Source organism: Euleptes europaea, chromosome 4 (genome assembly GCF_029931775.1).
Source record: "Euleptes europaea isolate rEulEur1 chromosome 4, rEulEur1.hap1, whole genome shotgun sequence".
Lineage (NCBI taxonomy): Eukaryota > Metazoa > Chordata > Lepidosauria > Squamata > Sphaerodactylidae > Euleptes > Euleptes europaea.
In genome coordinates, this window is record NC_079315.1 from 47,970,177 (window position 1) to 47,984,298 (window position 14,122).

Sequence of the window (14,122 nt, forward strand, 5' to 3'; positions counted from 1 at the left end):
TTCTGCAAACTGCATAATGCTTCCAGGCAGCTTAAACACTATAACAGAACAGCTGTTTTACAGCAGGCCTCAACCACTTGACTATTTCTGATGTGCCCCCTGTCCTTCTCAGAAAAACCATATCATCTTGCTTTAGGTCTGTAAAGAGCACAGTTCCTGTTGGAAGGAACAGAAGAAAGGGGGCACACTTCCCATTAGGGTTGCCAACCTCCAGGTACTAGCTGGAGATCTTCTGCTATTACAACTGATCTCCAGCCAATAGAGATCAGTTCACCTGGAGAAAATGGCCGCTTTGGCAATTGGACTTTATGGCATTGAAGTCCCTCCCCTCCACAAACCCCACCTTGCTCAGGCTCTGCCCCAAAAACCTCCCGCCGATGGTGAAGAGGGACCTGGCAACCCTACTTCCCATGTAGCCTTTCACTTTTCTCTAGGAAATCACCTAGAGGCCAGACCCCCAACAGCAGATCTACACAATACCCCAAAAAGCAGAATCCCATACTATCCAACTTCAAGCTGAAGGTTACGTGTTCAAATGTTGCATGCCTCCCCCACCCAAAAAAGACTCCAGCATAAACTTGTTGGAAGTGAAGGACTTTATGCTGTCTCTTACCTCAGACTCCAGAGAGGGACTTGACAAGTGAGTCATAGAGATAGAGGGGACAAGACACAGGGACATCCTTTTCTCTACTGCTCTGAACTATCCCTTTAACATGCAGAGGGCTATTCTTAGGGAAGCTTCCTTCCTTCCTGCTTCTTCACTCTTCTCTCACACACAGGCCTGATCCTCCATCTTGCCACCATGAGGGAAGGATGCAAGTCCTGGATCTCCCTCCATCCTAATTAGTTAGAATAGATAGGAAACTACACTTTTCTCTATCCTATCCAGAAATGGATTTCCTTCAATAAATGAAGTATATTAGTTGAATGAAAAAGGGCTCTTAACAATTTTGTTTCTGGCACACACAGAGGTTTGGATGAACTTCTCTGCACACAGTAGCCTTTGTGCACTCTGCTAATTTAACAAGGATTTGGGCATAATGAAGCCGTCATAATACCAGCAAAACATGTAGATCACAGTGAAGGTTAACCAGTTTTTCTACATCTGGGAGTGTTCAAAATTATGATAACCCATTTGAAATCTAAACTTTGCAAAATTATGATAACCCGTTTGCAAACTAAATATTGCATAATGCACTTCATTATGCATTAATACACAGAATGGCTTTTAGATTCCCACACATAATCTATTTGGTGCCATGCCAGACATTAAGCAAGAGAAACTGCATTCAACAGTGATTGTAGAGAGGGTAAGAAGCTATTTGGAAGGGCGGCAGAGAATGGGATGTGAAGTGGCATTTTCCCTCCAAAAAATAACTTCCAGTAAAGTGAAATCAGAAGCTTGCTCTCTTACCTTGAGCCTCATACATATCCTTACTTTATGTTGGCACATTAAACAGGATTCCTCCCTTTCAAGAAGGAAACAATCTACTTGGACGGGTTTTTGTTGTTGTTTTTTAAAGGTAGTCATGGAGATTTTGGCTGACTCGTGAACAGGTGGCTCATTATCTAAATTATTTGCAACACTAACAATTATTAAGATTTTTTTAAGTTACTCAATTTCTTTCAAAAACAGCTTCCTTACAAGTTAAGCTTGAGAATCTCAGGTGCCAAACTAGACATGACCACATCCATAGGTCCAACCCGTGGATGCTGCTGCCATTTTAAAGAGATTTTAAAATGCCATGAGAGCCTGATCCTGATCAGGCCTGCAGTGCAGTCTGAGGAACTCTTGCTCCCCAACCCCCGCTCCCCATCCCTGCACCTTTTCAAGTGCTGAAATGGCTGCGTACCTTCCTGTGGCTGTTTCAGGCGTAGGGGGACAGGACAAGAGAGCCTCCACCCGCCGTGCTGTGAGCCCATTGTGGCATTTTTAAATCTCTTTAAAATGGAGGCTTCCATGGGTTGGACCTTTTGACGCACAACAGCTAGTTTGCTTCTGTGACATAGCATTCTCTAGATCACTGCAAAAATCATTTTACAGATCAACTAGAAAGCTTCTCATAGATAAAGTATTTTAACTGCATCATCAAAATAATAAAATCTGCAGTGACTGTATAAGTTTATAAACAACATCTTAGATTGCAGCTAACTCAGAAAAGCTATATTTTTAATATAATTTTAAAGCCACACAGTATCTGTTCATAGTTATGTCACACACATGCATATTCCCACAGTACTTTCATGCAAGTGCAAAGCATACTGCAGACAAGCTGTAAGTGCTAAACCTTCGACCCACAACATTTTCTGCAGATTCTAGTTAGTATTTTTTGGATAGTTAGAATACTTTCTTTAAAAGGATCTCCAGAAGAAAAACAGCAATATGTAACTGCCTGTGGATACCCAGCCATCACCACTGTAACCTAACACCCGAGCATTGCACATTTCTTTCAAATAACTTACACCTGAGATTACATCTGAAGTCCACAAACTTCCCAAGCAGAGTAAGTTCCAGCAATGAAGTTGAAGCCCAAACATGCACTAGTCCCTTTCTTCGTCACTGATTCTCAGGGTGCTCTATGGGAAAAAAAATCCTCCACCTCTGAAGTTTGACTTTCCACTCCTTGAACACAGTATAATTAAGAAACCTGTTTCAATACTCTCAACGCCCAAATTGTTGCTCATTATGAGACTAGTCTCCCTCACCTGGCAAAGCACAGTAACAATACCAGATGCGCCTGGGAGTCCAATGCCATTATGAAATGCTTAGCATTTGAACAACAAGCACACACGAAACAAAGCATAGCAGACTAGAATGATGGGCTTGAAGGGTGCATAAAATAAGGCAAGTCTCAACAATGCCCAAGAAGCAAGAAACAGATAACTTTTTTATTTTTACACTTTTTAAAACGTCACTCTTAGAACTAGTTTTTATTTCATAGTAGGTCACACCCTCAGATGCACAACTTCGATTTTTAGGACTAGAAGAATAGGACAGAATAAGGAATGATAAATGTTAGCTAGACTCAAAACAGTAACTTTGTGCAGCAATGCCCAATATCCTGCTGGAACTTTGCATGAAAGTGAATATGTTTACTATGCAGTGATTGATTTCTGGATAAAGTCTAAGACACAGCCCAAATCATACTTACCCACTGCAGAGGTCAGGCTTACCAGAAGCACTTAGTCTTAGTAGCATCCCAACATCCTTTGAACGCCCCTTAACACGAATTAAAAAAACTTCAACTAGGCAAAAAAGATGGATTTGCTGAGCTAAATATCAGCATGATAGTGATGCACATGTTGCTATCATGTTTATGGCATAAATTAAGACAATGATCTTTGTTTACTACTGGCAAACCATTTTAACAAGTAGATTTGAATATAATGAGCCAAAAAAAATGGATTATACTGCAGACAACCCTACTGCTATACCACATATTCCCATAAATTCCATTCCTACCTTGCATATTAATTTTGATCTCCCAATAGAAAAAATTCTTCTCTCTCATAAATGACTGAAAATTTTCTGAACAGGAAGACGTAAATTAAAGCAATTCCTGTCTAAAGTGTCATCCAGGGTCCTCTTCTCAACTGCAAGAGGCCACCCCATCTGCTCCTTGCTATATCACACATAAAGCCCTGTATTAATAAAGTATTATAAAGATAAAGGTAAAGGTCCCCTGTGCAAGCACCGGGTCATTCCTGACCCATGGGGTGACGTCACATCCTGACGTTTCCAAGGCAGACTTTGTTTACGGGGTGGTTTGCCAGTGCCTTCCCCAGTCATCTTCCCTTTACCCCCAGCAAGCTGCGTACTCATTTTACCAACCTCAGAAGGATGGAAGGCTGAGTCAACCTTGAGCCGGCTACCTGAAACCAACTTCCGTTGGGATCAAACTCAGGTTGTGAGCAGAGCTTTGGACTGCAGTACTGCAGCTTATCACTCTGAGTATTAACAGCTAAGAAAACTTAGGCCTTTGGTTCAACTCAACTGTTCAGCATCCTCCATTTGTTTCAACCAGGGAGGCTGTAGAAACTGTTAAAAAGTGCCTGGTGGCTACTTTGGGTGGCTACTTTGGGGTGGCTGAGGACTAACAAACTGAAACTTAATCCCAACAAAACAGAGGTGCTACTGTTTGGGGGAAGGTTTCACCCAGGAATAGGGATGTCTCCTGTTCTGGATCCTCTAAAGGGGCAGATTTTTAGCTTAGGAGTGCTAGTTTCCAGTCTCTTGTTGGAGGAACAGATGACAGTGGTGGCCAGGAGTGCTCTCACAGCTTTGTTTTGTAAGCCAGCTGCAGCCCTTCTTGGGCAAAAAAAGATTTTGCCATTGCAGTGCATACCTGGGTAACATCTAGATTAGGCTACTGCAATGTGCTATGTGGCACTGCCCTTGAAGACTGTCCAGAAGCTACAGTTGGCACAGTTGACTGGAGTGGGCTGTAGGTACCATATCACTCCAGTCTTGTTCCATCTACATTGGATCCTAATTTGCTTCCATACCCAATTAAGGGTGTTGGTATTAACCTCTACAGTTCTCTATGGCTTGGAGCTAGCATACCTGAAGGACCGCCTACTCATATATGAACCTAGCTAATCACTCTGGTCATCCTCAGAGGCCCTGCTTTGGGTGCCCACACCATTTAAGGCTAGATGAGTGGCAACCCAGGAAAGGGTCGTCTCCATTGTGGCATCAAAGCTTTGGAACTTCATACCCATGGAGATTCATCTGTCTCCCTCTATCATTGTCAGTTTGAAATTAGTACAAAGCCCACCTGTAGGAAGACTCACGTAGGGCAAATTTAGTAATCAAACCTCTTAGATTCAACATCAAGGCCAGCTCATCCACTAGCTGGCCCCATGCAATTACTTAGGGCATCAGAGATGGAGGGGTGCCAACCAGCCCTGTCACTGCACCTCCTGCCTGTCCATAGCATCAAGGTCTGCTGCAGTAAACAGCAGCCCTGGGAGGCACCTCTTGTAGGCCCTCTTCCCCCTTCCCTCTCCTGTCTCCCCACAGCATGGCGTTGGGTAAGGAGTGCATGTGGCAGCCTCCTCCCTCCCTCCCTCCCTGCAGCTTGCTGGAGGGGGTCAGGAGGACAAACAGTAACTTCCTGTCTCCTCACTGGGTGAGGAGGGTGTGGCTGGCAGCCTCCTCTTTCCCCAAAGCATGAGGTAGATGAAAATGGCAGACAGTCTCTTGCGTCCCTGTGGCATTGGGGGGGGGGCAAAGAGGGCTTACCCACCCTAGTTTAGATCCTTTGACTGTACCTGTTCAATGCAAACCTAATAAAATGACAATTTAACAGAGCAATCATGTTTTTCTCCAAGAGAACAAGCAAACACGGATGTAAGGATTCAGTACTTTCTTAGGTCCACAAAAGGATATGCACATGAAAAACAGAACAGTGACCCCATTAAGTCAACTATACAGCTAGTTCTATAGGAGATGCATACAACAAACACAGCCTCTGCCTCCTGTCCCAATTGATACATACATATACACTAAGGAGAAGCTGTTCCTCTGAAGATGGCCAACACCACACATTGGGGGGGGGGGATGAATAACCATGGGAACTCTAAGGCCGCTTACGCATGGGCATGTTCAGATTAATTTGTCCCACAGAAATAGCACTCTTTCCCCAAAAAAACTGCACGCATGGGGGAAAAGGAGTGCATGGCCGGAGCCATCATGTGGAGCGTTTAGCATCTGGGTCAACTCCCTTGCCAGAAGAAGCCTGGCAGGCCTGACGGCAGCAGCAGGCCCCCCCCCCCAACCCCGTGGCCCCTTCTCTCTCCATCTCCCCCCACTCCGGCTTTCTCTTACCTTCACCCGGCCACGGCAGCCTCCCCCCCCCGCCGGCTTCCTGTCGCCTCTGCCCAGGACGGCGGGGGGGGGGAGACGCACGGAGCAGGAGTGGCATCCTCCCCCCCCCCCGCCAGCTGCCCCTCGTCTCTGCCCGGGGACACCGAGGTGGAGGCACACAGAGCCGCAGCAGCAGCCTCCACTCCTGCTGGCTTTCCCTCGGCTTCCCCTCGCCTCTGCCCAGAGACATCAGGTGGAGGAGAACACAGCGGGAAGCTCTCACAGTTGCAGCAGTCTTTTAATTTAAATCGCTGCAATCCAGCACTTTGCAGACCTGGGGAAGTTCTGGTATTGGGTGAGTTGATCACGCAGACCGTGCATGTAGCCTCATTATATTCGCCACAAGCCAGGGAGTTTAGAAGGATAAACGGCCATGCATAAACAGCCTAAGATTTCCAACTAGCCCAAATTCTACTAGCCCAGTAGGAATTTTATCCTTCTTGCAAGGAAATTATAAAACTCAGAAAATGCTTTATGTTTGGAATATTCATAGCTGGAATATACATCTGCAATTTGTAACATAGGCATGAGCATTGATGAGCCACTGTAGGATGGTCTTTCTTTTTTAGCATAGCATGCATTTATGCAGTGAATGAACCTGAGTGTACACTATGCCACCATGTAGTAATTTGCCCATTTTTCATTTTAATTTGCTCATTATAAAAAAGGCAGAAAAGAAGTACAACCTAGGGTAATAGACATGGGTTTGTGGGAGTCCTCAAGCCCCTGAAAAGTCAAGCTGGCCAGGTCTCTGCATGCAAAGCACAAGTTTTTTTTAAAGAAGAGAGAAGAAGAGGTTTTTTTATATGCCGACTTTCTCTACCACTTAAGGAAGAATCAAACCGGCTTACAATCACCTTCCCTTTCCCTCCCCACAACAGACACCCTGAGAGGTAGGTGGGGCTGAGAGAGTGTGACTAGCCCAATGTAACCCAGCTGTCTTCATGTGTAGGAGTGGGGAAACAAATCCAATTCACCAGATTAGCATCCAGCGCTCATGTGGAGGAGTGGGGAATCAAATTCGTTTCTCCAGATCAGAATCCACCGCTCCAAACCACTGCTCTTAACCACTACATCATGCTGGCTCCAGCAGTTTACATGTTAAAACAAGGCAAAGTAAAGATGGAAAAAATATTTTAAAACAGGATGGAACAATCATAAAATTATTCCCATAGCACATTTCTCCAAGAAACAGAAAAGCCTTTTAATGAAATATGCTTTTAGGCTCTTAGCATCAGTGTAAATATCCCAAATGATGCACATTTCCTGTCAATAAAAGTCAATGTTTTAGACTTGTATATCACTAAGGTTAGCATCATCTTGACTTTTCATATTTTGGGTGTTCTCACTTTTGTCGTCAGAGGAAAGGTGGATCTCCACATTATTTTCCAACTCTGATGCATTGGTTTTGATGAGTACCTGTGCAGGCTGACCATTCAGTTCCTCTTAACCACTATACCACGCTGAAAGTGTGTTTCTCAACCATGCCATGCATGATCTTGCTTGTCTACTCAAGAACTGCCAGCTGTTTGCATTATTCAATTAACTACAAGTAGCTTCCAACCTGGTACAAATTGGTGCTGCTATTAAGCTTGGGTCATAGTTTAAATTACAATAATTTTATACTGTTAGCCGCTCTGAGCCCAGCTTTAGTCGAGAAAGGCAGGATAATAATAATAATAACAACAATAATAGTAGTAATAATAGTAGTAGTAGTAATAGCAATAGTAACAACAACAACAACTGAAAGCTCAAGTTATTCCTCAGGGCACCTGTAACTATAAACACTGCAATCTTAGAATGTGTCTTAAGAACATACCAAACCTTTAGGCTTATTTTAAACCTGGTTGTCTACAACTGGTTCAACATAGCAGCCCAAAATGTATTCCCCTGCAATGCACAAAAGGAAGGAAGGATAGAACTATTCAGAGCCTATATAAAGTTAGAGGCATACCTAAAATGCTTCACACTACCAAACAACTTCTGATGATGGAAGCTGTCAGTTCTCATAACTACTACAAACCTCACATCTGGAATTTCTTAATGACTCAAATCCTGCATGTAATTGTTCCTATTAAAGATAAAAACTGATTTGCTGCCATCACAAATGTAGATGATTCATTGGATTACTAAAAAGCATACAACATGTAAGAGGCCATTCACACATGACAGATACTTAGCATGGAAATCACAACACGGCAGACACAAATTCTATGTTACTATTTCCTACAGGAAGGAGTAAGGAAGTAGAAAAGCTGCAGGAACATCAATATATTAAGAATATGCTCTGAACCACAAGTTTAGTAAACATTCAAGAGCAAACATTACTTATGATAGAACAAGAATTACCTGTAAAACTGCTATTAACATTCACTGGATGAGCCATGCTTGTTCACTGTCAAATCCAGAAACTGAACGTTAGGAGTCATGCAAATTTCATGCATCAAAACCAACCAGGCATACAACCTGAAACAGAAAAAAAGAGAGAGATCAAAATGCCGCATTTCAAAAATCACTTTCTTTAATCACAAACATTTCAAATGCAGACCAATGTCCTAAAATTCAAGCATTAGAGGTTTCCAATTCTTATTTAAGAACTGAATGGGATTTCCAGAGCCAAGTGATTTAAGAATTAGAATGATTCCAATTTAAAATGTTGATTAACCTCTTGTCAACTTGATAGTTAGCATGATTACTCTTTTCAAATAGGAGCTGTTCCACCAGAATTCAATTATAAGAATATCTGTGTAAACTGGGCACAGATGGTAATTAAAACCACTCACACTCAGTAAACCCAGCTTTGCAAATAATAATGGAACACCAATAGAACAAGAATAGCATGGCTTTAAGTAAAAAAAGAGGGGGGGGGAGATAACTAACAAGGCACCAAACACTAGACAAATTCAAAGACACAGATTAGGCTTCATGAACACATTTACTTCACAGAGGTTATTTCACTTTGATTAATATTCTGTAGGCCTAAACAAAGCTTACTCTTATTTGAAAAATTCCATGTCTGTCTCTAGGTTTTTCAATAGGCTTTGCAAAGAAGAGAAAAATGTTAAGTTGGAAAGACGCTGGAGATTTTTAAAAAATAGGGTTCACATTGAGTTAACTGTTTGGAGTATTACCTGCATGAGAAAGGTACCTGAGTGATACCGGTGACCCATGTTAGATACTCGCATGAAATGGGAAGGGAGTGTGGGGTTGCCAATAATGCAGTCTTGTCTTTGCGTAATAGTTTCAGATATGAAGACTGTACTACATCACCCAAAGACAACTCTGGACACATAAAAGTTGGATTCATTCATCATAAAATGATATGGATTTATTTATCAGGGAATGGTACAGCCAATCTCCCATGCCCATAGTGCAGCATTAGCAACTGCACACTACTGAACACAGTTTTAATAATAGATTTGAAAAGGCACTGTGTGTGGCAAACCCTAAACTGTCTGGGACCATCATATCTGCAGGACTGTCTCTCCCTGTATGTCCCCCAAAGAGCGCTACACTCAGAAAACAACTTGCCGGGAGTCCCCTACACGAAAAGTGTCTGGCTGTCCTCAACTAAGGCCAGGGCTAAAATTGCCTGGTGGAACTCTCTATGCAGTAAGACCAGGGCCCTACAGGATCTGATGCAGTTCCAAAGGCCTATAAAACTGAGATGTTCTGCCAGGCCTATGGTTGAGGGCAGCAATGGTTTCCGTTGTAGCTGGCCTCTCTTCCCCTTTCCCTACCCTTTTTTGGGGGAGGTCTGATTTGATTTGGGGGTCCTGACTGTTCCCCTCTGGGCTGGCTGCTGGCCTGTGTGCCGAAGAATTGGGCACCAGTTTAAATTTCAGAGTTTATGAATTACAGAATTATAGTTTTAATTGCAAATATATTTTTATATGTTAATGTAAAATGGATTGTCAGTCCATGGCTGACCCCTGGGAAGAGTTCTTATCTTAACCAAATAACACGCAACACAACTTTCAGAAGAAATAGTTATGGAGGTAAACAGCCACAGTTTGTTTATTAACTTTTTTAACAGCTGTAAAGCATTGGCATAGCATATGAGCTGGATTTGTGTAGCTCAGCCGACCCCAATGCGGCAAAGGTTAACCGTACTCCAGCGGTCCCACTGGAAGTAGATAGGGATGGCATTATCAGGAATCACCTGAGCATGAGCCACTTGGTGATTCCCTAGCCACCAGGGAAGACTTCCCTTTAAACTGGGTTTTGTCTTACCTTGTGCCTCTCCCCAGATCCCTTATTGGGATCCCCCAAAGCAGAGGAGAAGGGGTTTGCAGGCCGCTGTCCTCCCAAATGAATCCAGCCCAATGCACACCCCCGCCAAAAAACAGGGAGATCCCATGGACTTCCTGCTTCTGTTAATGCTCTACAGCTGTAGCCATTCCTTAAGGCCATAGCGAATGCTGGAAAGCCATAAGTCCATTCCCCACCCCGACAAATGGACTTCATAAACCATGGGTGGGGAACGTCAGGCCGGGGGGCCGTATAAGGCCCGCAAAAGCATTTGGTCTGGCCCTTCGTGGGTCCTGGCAGATCTCCAGCTCAGAAGGATCTAAGACTGGTGATCCGCCCCCTCCCGCAGCCAGGAATAGCCTCTATTCAAGGCGGATGTGAGTTTGTTTTGCTGAGAAAAGGAACCTTCTTTCCCCCTTGCAGAAGAGTCATTAGCTATGAAGCTGCTAGGACCGCCCAAGAAACTATGTTAACCCTTTCCCACCTGGGCTGTGGAGAAACGTATTTCCTCTGTACTACAAGAGAGCTGGGGGCGGAAGTGGCGACAATGGAGGGGTTAAAGGGGGCAGGGCCAGAATGTACAGCCCGGGAATGATGTTATAAATATCCAAATGGCCCTTGGCAGAAAAAAGGTTCCCCACCCCTGTCATAAACTCTAAACATGGCCAGCTGACAAAAAGAAATGTCCCAATGGTGAAGTAGTCAATCACTGTACTTTTGTGACTAGATTTTTAGATTTTGTGATTCGCTAAAAACCACGTTACTTTAGAAAACCTGTCACTGTAAGTGATGATACAATGTATTTTGAATTGTAAAACAATTCCTTTTTATTGTAAATACTTCAGAAAATAGTAAAATGAAAAGATATATGCACAATATATACAAGCTTCAACAAAAGAATATAGATCTAATAGAACACCGTTACAAATCAGTTATACACCCAGTAATCAACCCATCAATGACCATGGCAGGAAAGGGTTCTCAAGCCAAACTGCACGCAAGCATATTTGGTAGAGAATTTCCCATTCAGACAGCACGCAAGCTTGTCTGGGGGATAAAGTCCCAATTTCTCTCAATTTTCAAGCCCTTTTTATACAATTTTGGGGGTCGGTGTTTTGGGAACCGATAAGATGGGGTCTTGGGAATGTTGTCATTTCCCCAGACTTCAAAGGTACTTCAAAGGACTTGTGATACATGGAATCAGTTTAAATGCCTGTTCTCAAGCATCTACCTTAACCTTCATGTCATAAATTGATGGATGGCATCAGGAGATTGTCATATAAACACATAAGGTTCACATAGCATTTCTAAGTTTCACACCCATTGTCTGCTCTTAAGTCAAAACATCTTCTATCTTGAAGTTTTTATATATATAACTTTAAGATAGAAGATTGTATAAAAAGGGCTTGAAAATATATATATTGCATCTTGATTAACTTCTAAGCAAATCAATATCTAAGAAATTCATCTAGCCAGAGGAAAAGGCAGAGAAGCCAAAATACAAAAGGTGTCTAGTCATTTTTCCCCTCTGTACTCTGTTATCTGGTTGGCTCGCAGCCTAGACTCTCAGCTGGTTCACTGATCTAGCTTTCTGTGGTCACACAGCTGTTTTCCACTGTCTCAGACAGTTAAATTCAAAAATAAATAAATAAATAAATGTTTTCTCATCACTTAGTAGCACTCAAGCCAATAGTGGAGGACTGTAACTGAAACCAAGTACTGACAATGTTATAAAAGGGGATTAATCTGCAAAATACAAACCATGTTTCCAGAAGACAACACTTAGCCTCGTGATCTACACACACGTATGTTTTCATTATGAACAACTGATACTAGAGTTTAAAAGTTCCTACCCAACAGGAATGTTCAAAGAAAGACTATCTCAGGACAAACGCTCTCTGCCCTTTGTTACTACTTGTTTGTCTCATACCTGCCCAAGATTACAGTGTTCTGAAGACTTCACGGCAAATGCATAAACAAGTACGGACTGGCCAGAAGTATTATTCCTATGGGAGGGGGAAGCATTTATTCACAAAGTGTTCTCTGCCCATCAAGTTACAGTGCCAAAAGCCTTGGTATTTACATGGCTTGGCATCATGTGAATCGTTGCCTATTAGAACAATTCCTTTTCCACAAAAGAGGCAAATATTGCCAAGTGTTTATTCACCAAAGCATAAAGCCTATTAAAGCCTTTACAAGTAAAAAAGGAAGGGGGAGGGGGAACACTTATTCTATGCTGTATCCTCTGGAAACTGTTTGAACTTGTGTTCAGATAACCATAAAGGCAGAAGCAGCCATTGACTCAAATAACATTCCTATGTTACAGATTTGTCAGGCATGCAACATATATCTGCACTGCAGCCTGAAACCAGAGCTGGATACATATACTTATTTCTCTTATACATGGCAAGGTGCTCTGAATAGTTACATTCCTCTGCAAGCATTCATTGGAAAATAAATATACATACCCACCCCAAGTGTTATGAGGTACACCATATGAGGAAAAAACCACTTGATTTATTTCTTGTTAAAGATGTATAACAACCAAAAAAGTTAAAACCATTCAACAGGCCAGTAACCACCAGAAGACAATAAGAAATTTAATCACTTTTAACCCAGAATTGATATTACTAAACTGTATCGTAACAATACCAGAAAGAAATCATGAATTTGTTTTGCATGCTGTTACAACAGCATGTTTAGTATTCACAAGAAGGCCACCATTTTTAGTCACAGGATTGTCCTAATCATCACAGCAACTAAAGAACATTGTGTGTAGGATCCCCATATACATTTTCAGGTGATAAAGCAGGTGGTGGAAAGTGCTGTCAAGTAACAGGGGATATATGGCAATTCTGTAGGGTTTTCAAAGCAACAGACGTTCAGAGGTGGTTTGCCATTGCCTGCCTCTAAGTATTGAACCTGGTGATCTGCCTCCCTCTCTGTATTGTCTGCAATAATTAGGGTTGCCAACCTCGAGGTAGTAGCTGGAGATCTCCCGCTATTACAACTGATATCCAGCTGATAGAATTCAGTTCACCTGGAGAAAATGGCTGCTTTGGCAATTGGACTCTATGGCATTGAAGTCCCTCCCCTCCCCAGGCTCCACCCCAAAAATCTCCAGGTATTTCCCAACCCGGAGCTGGCAACCCTAGCAATAATGCTAATGCAATTTATTACCTTTTGTTTTATAGTTACTGTAGCAATAAAATGTATACTCAACAATATTGTTACAATTTTCAATTACTAATGGAATTATTATTTTTCTGAGTTTGTAAGCCAAAATGATAAAATTTACTACCAACAATACTAGTGCCATTTTTATGTCCTTAAAAGTTACTGTAAGTGATAAATGTAATAACTGAAAGTCTGTAAACATATCATCTCCCTTGGAAAAAGTGGGCTTTTTGATTCTATCATGGCGGGGCCTGGGTTCTTTGACAGACTGATTGCTAGGACATAAGATCTAAACGTTTGAGAACCATTAGTCTACAAGGTTTCTGTCATTCATTTAAAGGTATCTAAAAATCTCCCCTTCTTTTAATATCAATCATTTAAAAAGGATGCAAATACATGACATACCCATTTATTATGAAGCAGTCAGTGGTAGCAATTTTCATATTAAAGATGGAAGAGAATTTCCAGTGCTTAAACACAGCCTTATATATACTTTGCATTAGAAGTTCAGCTCTCAGCCATAACCTGGAGCAGCTATTTGTGCCAGTGGGTGGAAAACGAGGCGGAAACAGAAGGACCCTGGGCAATCATGCCCAGCATTGACTAGAGCCAGGAAACTTGCACTGTTTTCTGGAGCCCTGTCCCTTCCCTTTTGGCTAGTTGCATGGAACAGACCTGAAGATTTGGTAGTTCCAATTTGGTCCACACCGCATACTTAAAAGCAAGTGGTTGGGCATGCAGATCACCCTCATTATTCCCAAATAGAGATTATCACAAGTTCCCCATGAGGCTCTGTGTACAGCGTAGAGACATTCATTGCGATGT